The sequence below is a fragment of the Hyla sarda genome, chromosome 5, assembly GCF_029499605.1.
Source record: "Hyla sarda isolate aHylSar1 chromosome 5, aHylSar1.hap1, whole genome shotgun sequence".
NCBI classification, from domain to species: Eukaryota; Metazoa; Chordata; class Amphibia; order Anura; family Hylidae; genus Hyla; species Hyla sarda.
The window spans coordinates 345,939,532-345,953,006 of NC_079193.1; the positions used below are offsets into that span (position 1 = coordinate 345,939,532).

Below are 13,475 nucleotides of genomic sequence, written 5' to 3' on the forward strand. Positions count from 1 at the left end.
CCTATATTTGTAAACAGCTTAATAATAATTAATGTATGAAAGGAAGACTAAAGATAACTGTCAGTAAATACATTGTGTTTAGAAAGGATATTGCCTAATAGTTGAAAAAATAGGTGGGTAACAACAAATGTGTCCCCTACAAAACATTTAAAATGCCCTGTCACCCAACTTTACGGGGCAATTTTCAGACATCCATTAAAGTTAAACATCAGTCATTGTGAGAATTGTATTATTGACCATATTAATTAACATCCATCTAATGACAAAGTGTTATTTTTTGCAACTTAAAGAGGACCTTTGGTCAACCCAAAAAATGAGATCCCTATCATTTTATAGCTTACGATGTCCTGGTCTCACACCTTTTCACAGTTTACGGATGCGCCCTTCCATTCCCAAGATATGAGGGTTTATAATTTGTCTGACAATTCAGGGAATAAGTCAGATGGGTGTGAACTTAATGTTAACTTAATCAGGTGATGGGCGGGATTATACAGTCGTTGGTGTGTATTAGACATATACGCCCTACAATGTAAAAGATCCACACACCCCTAATTGTATATTCCCACCCTCACCTCCCAATATTAAAATTAAGTCCACACCCATCTGACAGATTCCCTAAATTGTCAGACAAATTTCAAACCCTTATATCTCAGGGAGGAAGAGTGTATCAAGAAAGTGAAAAAAGAAAGAAAATCAGGGCACCCTAAGTTATTTAATAACAGTATCTCAATTCTCAATCACAAAATGTATTATTTTTTGGGGAGTTGGTCATAGGTCCTCTTTAAAAGAAGCCAGAAGCACAATATGGTCCAAAGCTAGAATCACTACCAGGCAAACCTATACAGCTGGTACACAGGGTTTGTGGGGTCCATGGCATTCTAGGAAACTTTATGTTCTATCTTTTTTCAAGAGGTTGGGTAGACAGTGGGCCCACTGAAACTTTGTGGCCCAAAGGCTTCAAGGTAAGAAGCTCCAGTAGCATTGCTTTGCTTGAAGGTCCTGAAGGGATATTGATGGGACTTATGCTGATTCTCTACATGAAATTATGCACGCTAATAACCAATGATAAAGGAGTTGTTCGTAAAGTTACTTCTTTATTTAACCCCTTAACTACTGCGGGCGTACCTGTATGGCCTGAGTCCACTCCCGTTCTATAACGTGGGGCCACGGCCGGGACCCGTGGCTAATAGCACGTGGTACTGATCACACTGGGTCAGAAGGGTCCCTTACCTTGCCTCCTGTTGTCCGATCGCCGAATGACTGCTCAGTGCCTGAGATACAGGCATGAGCAGTCAAGAGGCACAATCATTGATCAATGGTTTCCTATGAGAAACCATTGATCAATGTAAAAGATCAGTTAGTGCAGTGTTATAGCCCCCTATGGAAGCTATAACATTGCAAAAAAAAAAAGTGAAGAAAAAGTGAATAAAGATCATTAAACCCCTTCCCTAACATAAATTTGAATCACCCCTCTTTTCCCATTAACCCCTTAAGGACCAAGCCCATTTTCACCTTAAAGGGGTACTACGCCCCTAGACATCTTTTCCCCTATCGAAAGGATAGTGGATAAGATGTCAGATCGCCGCGGTCCCACTGCTGGGGATCCCCGGGATCCCCGCTGCGGCACTGCGCTATCATTACAGCACAGAGCGAGTTTGCTCTGTGCGTAATGATGGGCGATACAGGGGATGGAGCAGCGTGACATCATGGCTTCGCCCCATCGTGACATCACGGCCCGTCCCCTTAATGCAAGTCTATGGCAGGGGGCATGACAACTGCCACGCCCCCTCCCATAGACTTGTATTGAAAGGGGCGGGCCGTGACATCACGAGGGGCGGGGCCGTGATGTCACGATGCTCCAGCCCCTGTATTGCCCGTCATTACGTGCAGAGCAAACTCGCTCTGTGCTGTAATGATAGCGCAGTGCCGCAGCGGGGATCTCGGGGATCCCCAGCAGCGGGACCGCGGCATTCTGACATCTTATCCCCTATCCTTTGGATAGGGGATAAGAAGTCTAGGGGTGGAGTACCCCTTTAAGGACCAGGCCAATTTTATTTTAGTGTTTTCGTTTTTCCCTCCTCGCCTTCTAAAATCCATAACTCCTTTATATTTCCATCTACAGACCCATATAAGGACTTGTTTTTTTCCGTGACCAATTGTACTTTGCAATGAAACCTCTCATTTTACCATAAAATGTATGGCGAACCCCAAAAACTATTTTTTAGGGTGGAAATTTAAATGAAAACCACAATTTTGCGCATTTTGGAGGGTTTTGTTTTCACACTATACACTTTACGGTACAAATGACATGTGTTCTTTATTCTGTGGGTCAATACGATTAAAATGATACCCATGGCTAGATACTTTTATATTTTTGTATCGCTTAAAAAAATCTAGAACTTTTTGTAACAAATCAGTAATCTAAAATCACCCTATTTTGACCACCTATAACTTTTTCATTTTTCCATATATAGAGCGGTATGAGGGCTAATTTTTTGCGCCGTCATCTGTACTTTTTATCGATACCACATTTGCATATATAAAACTTTTAGATAATTTTTATTAAATTAATTTTTTATAAAATGTGTAAAAAAAAAAGCTGCATTCTTGGACTTTTTAAATTTTTTACGTTTACGCCATTCACCGTACGGGATCATTAACATTATATTTTGAAAGTACAGACATTTACGCACGCGGCGATACCAAATAGGTTTATTAAAAAAATTACGCTTTTTGGGGGTAAAATGGGAAAAACGGACAATTTTCATTTTATTGGGGGAGGGGATTTTTCACTTTTTTTTTACTTTTTATTTTTACATTTTTCAACTTTAATTTTACACTTTTTATGTCCGAATAGGGGGCTTTCTATAGCAATCCTTTCATTGCTAATACTTTTCAGTGCTATGTATAGGACACTCGATCTCAGACCAGAGCAGAAGACCCCGGGAGACAGCCGGAGCCAGGTGAGGGGACCTCCGGCCACCATGCTGGATGATCGGATTGCCGCGGCAGTGCTGCAGGCGATCCGATCATCCATTCAAAGTACCACACTGCCGCAGATGCCGTGATCTGTATTGATCACGGCATCTGAGGGGTTAATGGCGGACATCCGTACGATCACGGATGTCGGCCATTACTGGCGACTGCTACTAGCAGCCGGAACCTGCCATGTATGACGCGAGCACCGTTCCGATGCTCGCGGTCATACACAGGACGCCAAACCAGGACATACATTTACGTCCATGGTCGTTAAGGGGTTAAAAAAAAACAGTGTAAATAAAAATAAACTATGTGGTGTTGCCGATTGTGGAAATCTCCGAATTATAAAAATATATTGTTAATTAAACCGCAAGGTCAATGGCTTACACGCAAAAAAAGTCCAAAGTCCAAAATAGCGTATTTTTGGTAACTATTTAAATCATGAAAAAATAAATAAAAAGAGATCAAAAAGTCCAATCAATACAAAAATGGTACCAATAAAAACTTCGGATCACAGCGCAAAAAATTAGCCCTCATATCGCCCCATATGCCGAAAAATTTAAAAGTTATAGGGGTCAGAAGATGACAATTTTAAACGTATAAATTTTCCTGCATGTAGTTATGATTTTTTCCAGAAGTACGACAATATCCAACCGATATAAGTTGGGTATCATTTTAATCATATGGACCTACAGAATAAAGATAAGGTGTCATTTTTACAGAAGAATGTACTGCGTAGAAACGGAAGCACCCAAAATTTACAAAATTGCGTTTTTTCATCAATATTGTCACACAATGATTTTTTTCCATTTCGCAGTAGATTTTGGGGTAAAATGACTGATGCCATTACAAAGTAGAATTGGTGATGCAAAAAATAAGCCATCATATGGATTTTTAGGTGCAAAATTGAAAGGGTTATTATTTTTTAAAGGTAAGGAGGAAAAAACAAAAGTGAAAAAATTGAAAAACAGGGATAACATGTTTGATCGTGAGGGGTCCGGCCGCTGGGACCCCCCCAGCGATCTCCAGGCCAGAGCTGCATTATTCATGAACACAGAAGCCTGGGACGTGTCACATCATGCCCCCTCCATTCATGTCTATGGGAGGGGGCGTGACGGCTGTGTACTATGCGTCACACCCCTTCCCTTAGACTTAATTTGAGGGGGTGCGTCATGATGTCCGTGATCATGAACGTCGCAGTGCCGGCCCAGAGATTGGATAAGGGGATAACATGTCTAGGGGTGGAGTACCCCTTTAAATCATGTTAAGAGTAGGATAAACAAAAAAAAAATTTTTTAAATGTACCTGCTTACCTGCTGATGCCCCACACTTTGCTGCTCTGCACTTCCTGCTTTCATCACAATACACAATCCCACCCTGAGCACTTTTAAAGATAAAAATAATTTTTTAGATTAACCTTTTAAAGGAAAAAAAACTGTCAGCCTTTTCACCCACACTAAACCCAATACACTGGGAACAGGATACAAACTAGGGGTCACTTACTTATTAAACTGGTCGCCGAGATATCTTGTTATGAAGTTGCGGGATTTCTAATGAGAATATGCGCACTGAAGGAGTCTCCCCCGCTGGCTGGCCACCTCTCGCTCCCGTAGTAAACCCGCCCCTCCACTATGCATATGAATTGGATTCAACTCTACGTCCTAGTGATGTGGAGTCCCACATCACGTGATCACAGTGCTCTGTCTGAAGAGCGCATGCGCCGCTATATTTTCCCCAGCTCTTACGTCCTGATGACATTCAGTGCGCGTATTCTCATTAGAAAGCCCAGAACTTCAGGACAAGATATCTAGGCCGCCAGTTGACAAAAATAAGTAAGTGAGCCCTTGGGAATTCTGTGCACCCGCACTATAACCTAGTCTATTGGGTTTAGCATGGGTGAACAGGCTGACATTTTTCCTTTAATGCAAATGTTTACGTTTTTCAGGTTAAAGGTGAATCTATATTTTTATATTACACATTTGTTGTGTATGCAAGCTCTTTTTAGCTGCTATACTAGGCACAGCCCTTGGACATGTGTGATGCTGCTTCCATGTTTTGTACTCTTGTACAACCCCTTTCAAGGGTAGCATCGGAGGTGGGGGGAGGGGAGGTGTGAGGGCAAGTACTCATAGAAGCTTCAGCCTCCCTTTCTCCATCCCAGATCACCTATATCATTGCTCCTCCTGTTATACATGGTCCTTAGACATCCTGGTGGTGTAGCAACCATAGACAAATATCTGAAATATTATTTTGCATCTTTCTACAGATAAGAACATTTCCTGATGACTGGATTTTATGGTCAACGTTGGACTCTTTAACTGTATACTTGTAATGTTTGCTGTGTGCTCTCATGTAATCTCTCTCTTTAAAAAACAAAATCATAAAGAATATATTTTAATCTCCTAAGGAATGTTGATAGGCCCCTGGAGGATTGTGCCGTGGAATCATTCTGTATCATTTTTGAAAATTTGCAGCAATAAATTTTCTAATTTCTATGCATAAAAAGAACGACTTATGTTATAATTGTTCTTCAATTTCAAATGACATGTCATACATATAAAGGTACATGTATAAGAGGTAAGAATATCAGATGCAGTAGAACTCACATGGTATTACAGTATATTAAGAAGTTTACACGGGACTGCAGGGAAATTTACTGCATCACAAAACTATCACAGTGCCCCAAAATAAAGCTCCTTAGTTGGTATGTAAAAAATTAGCTCTTTTGTACTAATACAGTAAAAATATACTTTAACTACTTTAAAGTGACACAGAGAAAATACACCGCTCGATAAGCAAGAGTGTTCATACCATAGTGACACACCATGAGGCTTTTGGAGAGTGGGCGCCCGTCCTGGTTGGTCCCATCCGTTTCTCTATTGGTAAGAAACTGTAGAGAACTCCTTGTCAGCATTGCATTGTCAGCAAAACCATATTTTGAGTCTTATACATTACATAGCATCAAATTTCCGAATATTCTTCAATGTGGTGACACACAATGAAGATATAAATCTGCTTATAGTATAGTAGATGAGAAAGGAAATTATAAACTCCTTGCTATCTGTTTTAATGCCAGACATGTTTTTTGTCGAACACTTGGTAAATGCACTTTAGTCAGTTCTGAACAGCTCCAAGTGTATTGTAATACTGTCTCCTATACCAAGGCTGGTTACCATCTATTTTTCCAGAACCAATTATGTAGTTCTGAATATTATACAATGGTAAAATGAATAAGCATGAAGGAAAATAACACTGACTGAGCCTTCTCTAATGCTGTGTTTACACATTGTTGCTAATTAGCAGCACCATAACTAATTACCGCATGCGTTCTTGCAGCGAAGTACCGAAATCACAGTAAAATTGTGTGTTTTACCAAGATTATGCAAATTGTGGTAAAATGCGTCATTTTTACAGCAATTTTTGTAAATTTGGTTGCGGAAAAAGCGCATGCACTAATAAGCTGCTGTACTGCTATCTAGCCACAGTGTGTGAACACAGCCTGATATCAGGCCAATTAAACCGTGATTTTTAACATCCAACAATGTAAACAAAAACCGGCATTTTGAAATGTCTAGTCTCCCAGGATAACATTGTAGACCCAATAAAAAGAGAACTGGTAACATTGCAATGCTCCATATATGCATTTCTGAGAGTCAACAGGAAAAGTCAGCCCCTATCCATTAGGGAACATAGCAAAGTTTGTATATTACCTTAGGGATGTTCTAGTATAGGAGCTCCTAAAATCCTGTCCTGTGAATAAGGAGAGTGATGACCCTATATTTGTTATGAATCCTTTTTATGAATAAAAAGGAAAATGCAATAATCTAAATAGTTTTCTTATCTAGCAATTGGAAATAAAATAAATGCAAGGTGCCCTTCCTGGCTAACACCACATAAGGGTATGTTCACACGGTGGAATATCCGTGCGGAATTCCACAGGAATATTCTGCATGGACATTCCGCTGCAGCAGAGTCCTCTTGATTTCATTGGGATTCTGCTGCACTGTGAACATGGTGGAATTTCCACGGCAGATGATTCTGGCGTCCGCAGAAAGAATAGCCCTGTCTATTTCTTTTGTGGAAGGTACTCGGAAATCTATTGCAGTTTATAAGATGGCGCATTTCAGAGCTGTCCTTGCGCCTGCCAGGTTGTGCAAATGTGTGAACATGACCTAAAGAGGGTATTGATGGGTCAACCAGTAGTCTGGTTAGGGAAATAATATCTTGATTTGGATTAAAAACAATAAAAAATAATGATAATAATAATAAAAGAATCATTCCCATTACCTGTACGCCCTCTGCGTTCTGTTCCCCGCCGGTAACCGGGCGGTGAACGGAATGGGATGCCTGCTGAAATCGTTCATGGCCCCAATGTTGCCAAAACAGTGTATCCCCTACATGTGACCCCATTCTGGAAACTACACCCGTCACGGAATGTAACATAGGGTGCAGCGAGCATTTAGGGTGCAGCGAGCATGATAGATTTTTTGAACAGTGGTCCGTGAAAATGAAAAATTTTATTTTTCATTTGCACAGCCCACTGTTTCAAAGATCTGTCAAACACCAGTGGGGTGTAAATCAATGCACCCACCCCTTATTGCATTCCATGAGGGGTGTAGTTCCGAAATGGGGTCACATGTGGGGGGCTCCACTGTTCTGGCAGAATGGGGTGCTTTTAAAATGCACATGGCCCCCAACTTCCATTCCAACCAAATTTTTCTCTCCAAAAGCCTAATGATGCTCCTTCTCTTCTGAGCCCAGTAGTGCGCCCTCAGAACACTTTACATCCACATATGGGGTACAAACTTTGGTGCTACAAACTTTGGGGGGGGGGCTTTTTCTCCTATCACCCCTTGTGAAAATGAAAATGAAAAATTTGGCGTAACACCAGCATTTTAGTGAAAAAAAAATCTAATTTTTCATTTTCAAGTCCCACTTTTAGCAAATATTCATCAAACACCTGTGAGGTGTTAAGACTCACTGTACCCCTTGTTACATTCCGTGAGGGGTGAAGTTTCCCAAATAGTATGCCATGTGTTTTTTTTTTTTGGTTTTTTTTTTTTTTGCTGTTCTGGCACCATGGGGGCTTCCTAAATGCGACATGACCACCAAAAACCATTTAAGAAAAAATTGCTCTCCAAAAGCTCATTGTCACTCCTTCCCTTCTGAGCCCTCTAGTGCACCAACAGAGCACTTTACGTCCACAAATGAGGTATTCCCTTACTCGAGAGAAATTAGGTTACAAATTTTAGGGGGATTTTTCTCCATTTACCCCTTGTAAAAATGAAAAAAAAATGGGGCTACAGTTAGTATAAAAAAATGGATATTTAGAATTTTCTCCTCAGAAATGCAGCAATTCCTGTGAAACACCTAAAGGGTTAACAAACTTTCAAAATGTCATTTTGAATACTTTGCGGGTGCAGTTTTCATAATGGGGTACATTATGGCAGATTTCAAACAAAAAGACAAAACTGGACTGGTCCCTGAAAAATTAAGATATAGAAATTTTTGTGAAAAATTGGAAAATTGCTGCTAAACTTTGAAGCCCTCTGATGTCTTCAAAAAGTAAAAACATGTCAACTTTATGATGCAAACATAATGTAGACATATTTTATATGTGAGTCAATATATCATTTATTTGTCATGTCCATTTTCCTTACAAGCATAAAGTTTCAAAGTTAGAAAAATGCTAAGTATTGACGAGAATTTACCACTAACATAAAGTAGAATATGTCACCAAAAAACTATCTTGGAATCAAATTAATAAGTAAAAGCATCCCAGAGTTATTAATGCATAAAATGACAGTGGTCAGATTTGCAAAAAATGCTCTGGTCCTTAACTGGTTGCCATCTAAGGACGAGACTATACTGGCTGGCCCTCCTGTAGCTGATTCCTGTAGCTGGGGCCGACCCCTGGCTGTTAACCCTTTATATTGTCATCTAAAGGGACCACCTTAGATCAGCGTCTAAAGAGACCTTTAAATAGTCCCTGGTGGTCCAGTGGGGTGGATAACCCCTTCCATATTAACCCCTTAAGGACACAGGGTTTTTCTGTTTTTGCATTTTCATATTTTCCTCATCACATTCTAAAAATCATAACACTTTAAATTTTGCACCTAAAATACCATATTATGGCTTATTTTTTGGAGCCACCAATTCTACTTTGCAGTGACATTAGTCATTTTACCAAAATATCCACGGCAAAGCAGAAAAAAAATTCATTGGCCCTTATTTACATTTACTAAGAGTGTTGTGTAGGTTTCTTTGTGGGTTTTAATTCCCTACAATTTATTTTCCACGGTATTTACTAAGGTTTCCCTACATTTTCCACTTTCCCTACATTTTGCTTTTTTTACACATGTTCTGATCTGTCCGGTTTTCCTCATCTGAAATCCACCACATTTTCTGTGGAAACCTTAGTAAATATGTTGCTTTTTTGTGAAAATGTTGGGAACACGCCCCTGTTCCCGGTGACCACACCCCTTTGTGGGTTTTCTTAGCAAAATGGAGAGTTAGTCGGGGTTTTTTCACTTCTGGCGCAAATTCTGGCGCAGACAGAATCTAGCGCACAACCCGACAAAACAAGTCGGTTTTGCAATAGTAAATGAGGGCCATTGTGCGACAAAATTTAAGAAAAACTGCCATTTTTCTACGCAGTGCATTTTTCAGTAAAAATGACATCTTCTCTTTATTCTGTAGGTCCATCCGGTTAAAATGATCCCCTACTTATATAGGTTTGATTTTGTATTACTTAAAAAAAAAATCATAACTACATGCAGGAAAATTTACATGTTTAAAATTCTCATCTTCTAACCCCTATAACTTTTTTATTTTTCTGCGTACAGGCCGGTATGAGGGCTCATTTTTTGCGCCGTGATCTGAAGTTTTTATCGGTACCATTTTATATTGATCAGACTTTTTTATCGCTTGTTATTCATTTTTTCATGATGTAAAAAGTGACCAAAAATACGCTATTCTGGACTTTGGAATTTTTTGGGCGCATACGCCATGGACCGTGCAGTTTAATTAACGATATATTTTTATAGTTCGGACATTTCCGCATGCGGCAATACCACATACGTTTATTTTTATTTACACAGTTTTTTTTTTTTAAATGGGAAAAGGGGGGTGATTACTTATTTTTATTAGGGAATAAAAATGTGTTAATGGTCTTTAGTAACTTTTTTTTACACTTTTTTTTTACAGTGTTATAGCCTCCCTTGGTGGCTATTTCACTGCACATACCGATCTCATACACAGATCATTGCCGTGCATTGACATGGCAAAGATCAGTGTAATCAGCGATCGATTGCTCATGCAAAAAGTTATAATTTTTTTACAAAAGTAAAACAAAATCAAACCTATATAAATTGGGTATCATTTTAATCACATGGACCTACAGAATTTAAAAAAAAGTGTAATTTTTACCAAAAAGTGTTCTGCGTAGAATCATAAGCCCCCAAAATTTCCAATTTTTTTCACCATAGATTTTGTGGTGAAATTATTGATGTCATTACAAAGCAAAATTGGTGGTGCAAAAAAACAAGCCTTCAAATGGGTCTGTAGTTGGAAAATTTAAAGCGTTATGATTTTTAGAAGGGGAGACGGAAAAAACAAAAGTGCAAAAATGAAAAATGGCCCCCTCCTCAAGGGGTTAAGGTCAAAATGGGCTTTGTCCTCAAGGGGTTACCCCCAAAAGAGGTAGTGGTAGTAGCTATACTATTGGTTGTTAGGCCACGCCCCATAATGACTGACAAATCGATAATGGAAATTGTTGCTATCAATTTTTATTGATTATAATGATTAAAGGGGTACTCCGGTGCTTACACATCTTCTCCCCTATCCAAAGGATAGGGGATAAGATGCCTGATCGTGGGAGTCCCGCAGCTGGGGACCCACGTGATCATGCACGTGGCACCCCGTTTGTAATCAGTCCCCGGAGCGTGTTCGCTCCGGGTCTGATTACGGTCGACCGCAGGGCCGGCGGCGTGTGACGTCACGCCCCCGCCCCCGTGTGACGTCACGCTCCGCCCCTCAATGCAAGCCTACGGGAGGGGGCGTGATAGCTAGCGGTCGACCGTAATCAGACCCGGAGCGAACACGCTTCGGGGACTCATTACAAATGGTGTGCCGCGTGCATGATCACGGTGGTCCCCAGCTGCGGGGCTCCCGCGACCAGGCATCTTATCCCCTATCCTTTGGATCAAGGATAAGATTTCTAAGCACCGGAGAACCCCTTTAATCGTTACCACATATTATGCGGTCCTTACCAGCAACCATGAGAGCTGCAGGGTCTCTACTATAGTCACCTCACAGGTCATTCATCTATATGGAAAGGAGGCAGAAATAATGATGTAGCAAGTACAGTATATATACTGAATATATATATATATATATATATATATATATATATATATATATATATATATACACACATACACCCCTGAGGGAAGGAAAGAATCCTGGTCTATATATTCATTTGAACACTACAGTCAGTGAACAGCAGTAAGAGCCGTCCAGTATACACAGTGGGGGGAGAGTTGCCCATAGCAACCAATCAGATTGCTTCTTTAATTTTTAAAAAGGCCTCTGAAAAAGGAAAGAAGCGATCTGATTGGTTGCTATGGGCAACTCAGCAACTTTTCCTCTGGACAGGTTTTGATAAATCTCCCCCATAATATATCTGATAACACGGATAAAGGTGAATAATAACCAGGATATAAAATATCTTAGTCGGATGAGAAGTTCCAACCACAGGAAATCTCTCTCCGTAATTCTAAGACTGGTGTGCGACCAGAAATACAATTCTCCCAGGATATGAAGAACTGACAATAAATATACATTCCTACTGACTTACTAACTACTTGTAGTAGATTGGGGAAAGATTTGGTGCAATTTTGTGGTAAGAATCCTTGGTAAATCTGTGGTAAGAACCATTTGCTGCTGTACCTGAAGCACATCTGGATCTGAAGCTGCCTGCAAAATTTTGAGGAAAAGCCATGAGTGGGCGGAGTTTTACCTTAGAGAGGCCCCGCCCCTAAATTAGGACCACACCTACAGAAAAGCCCCAATCAGGACCCACTGCTGTTGCTAGGTTGTTATATCCCCCCCCCCCCCACACACACACAAAAAAGAGTTATAATAAGCATACTTAAAGAATGTTCTTAAAGGGGTTATCCAGGAAAAAACTTTTTTTTTATATCAACTGGCTCCAGAAAGTTAAACAGATTTGTAAATAATTTCTATTAAAAAATCTTGATCCTTTCAGTACTTATGAGCTTCTGAAGTTAAGGTTGTTCTTTTCTGTCTAAGTGCTCTCTGATGACACGTGTCATGGGAACCGCCCAGCTTCGAAGAGTTTGCTATGGGGATTTGCTTCTAAACTGGGCGGTTCCCGGGACACGTGTCATCAGAGAGCACTTAGACAGAAAAGAAAAACCTTAACTTCAGAAGCTCATAAGTACTGAAAGGATTAAGATTTTTAAATAGAAGTAATTTACAAATCTGTTTAACTTTCTGGAGCCAGTATATATATATATATATATATATATATATATATATATATATATAAAGTTTTTTCCTGGATAACCCCTTTAATGCTTTTCTATGGAAGGGCACTACTAAGAAATGACCAGAAGATGGCAGTGTTTCCTGACTTTTGCAGCACAGTGTGGGTGTAATCCTCTGGGTGACCCCTGTAATACCTGCAGATATACTGAATCATGGAGTAAAAGTACAATATAAGAGCATAAAGTTTCATCATACACTTGCAATCACCTTGGAGTGAGAGAAAACATCAAATACCCACCCCCAGACATCTTACCTATTTTAGCTGATGAGGCAGGCATGGTGAACTGATTCTATCCTATAACTCAAATAATTTTTCTAAATACATTTTCCATGCATCCTCTCTGCAGAGAGACAGGGAGAAGTCTCATCTTACTAGGCTGCTGGTGCTGATGTTCACCTAGGTGAACTGAGTCATACGTGTATTGAGGTCAGACCACATGTGCAGTTTTAATGCGTTTTCTTATTCTAAGATTTTCTTTAGAGGAATATGGCCATTGGGAGATAGTGATTTGGGCTGTGTTCACCAGCTGAATTTGTACTGCAATGTTCACACATTTTTACTGTATTTTGCTGTGATTAGCACAATTGAGGTAAAATAGCAACATTTTTTCCACCATTTTTAAAATAAAACACAGAAAAAAAACAAGGCAATAACTCAATGTGTGAACACAGCCTCAGAGGAGGTGTATAACTACTATATTTCCTGACCCCATAGAGATAGCAGCAGCAGTACATAGATAGAGCTGGTTAGGGGGGTGTCTGTGATCAGCCAGAGGGGATCTGATAGGTGATGATGTCATTCAGTAGTTCACAGGAAGTCAGCTGACCCAGGACTAACCACTTCCTCCAACACATTAGGGACTGTGGTTTTCTGTGGGTCAGGCTGGTGATCACATGACCCAGTAGTTAGAGTAACAACATGTATG

At 40.0% G+C, this 13,475-nt stretch overlaps 1 protein-coding gene and 1 long non-coding RNA gene across 3 annotated transcripts in view; one reads left to right on the top strand and one right to left on the bottom strand.

Moving 5' to 3' along the window:
- LOC130274357 (fibrocystin-L-like) overlaps window positions 1-5,473 on the top strand; it is a 352,807-nt gene extending 347,334 nt beyond the window's left edge. The window contains exon 80 of the mRNA XM_056522609.1: window positions 5,246-5,473. The gene's annotated coding sequence lies outside the window, so the exon portion shown is untranslated. The remainder of the gene's footprint in view (window positions 1-5,245) is intronic.
- The window catches only part of LOC130274358 (uncharacterized), a 195,789-nt gene extending 183,839 nt beyond the window's left edge, over window positions 1-11,950 (bottom strand). For both annotated transcript variants that reach the window (XR_008844337.1, XR_008844338.1), the window contains exon 1: window positions 11,837-11,950. This is a non-coding gene — a long non-coding RNA (uncharacterized LOC130274358). The remainder of the gene's footprint in view (window positions 1-11,836) is intronic.
- Window positions 11,951-13,475: the final 1,525 nt, after the last annotated feature.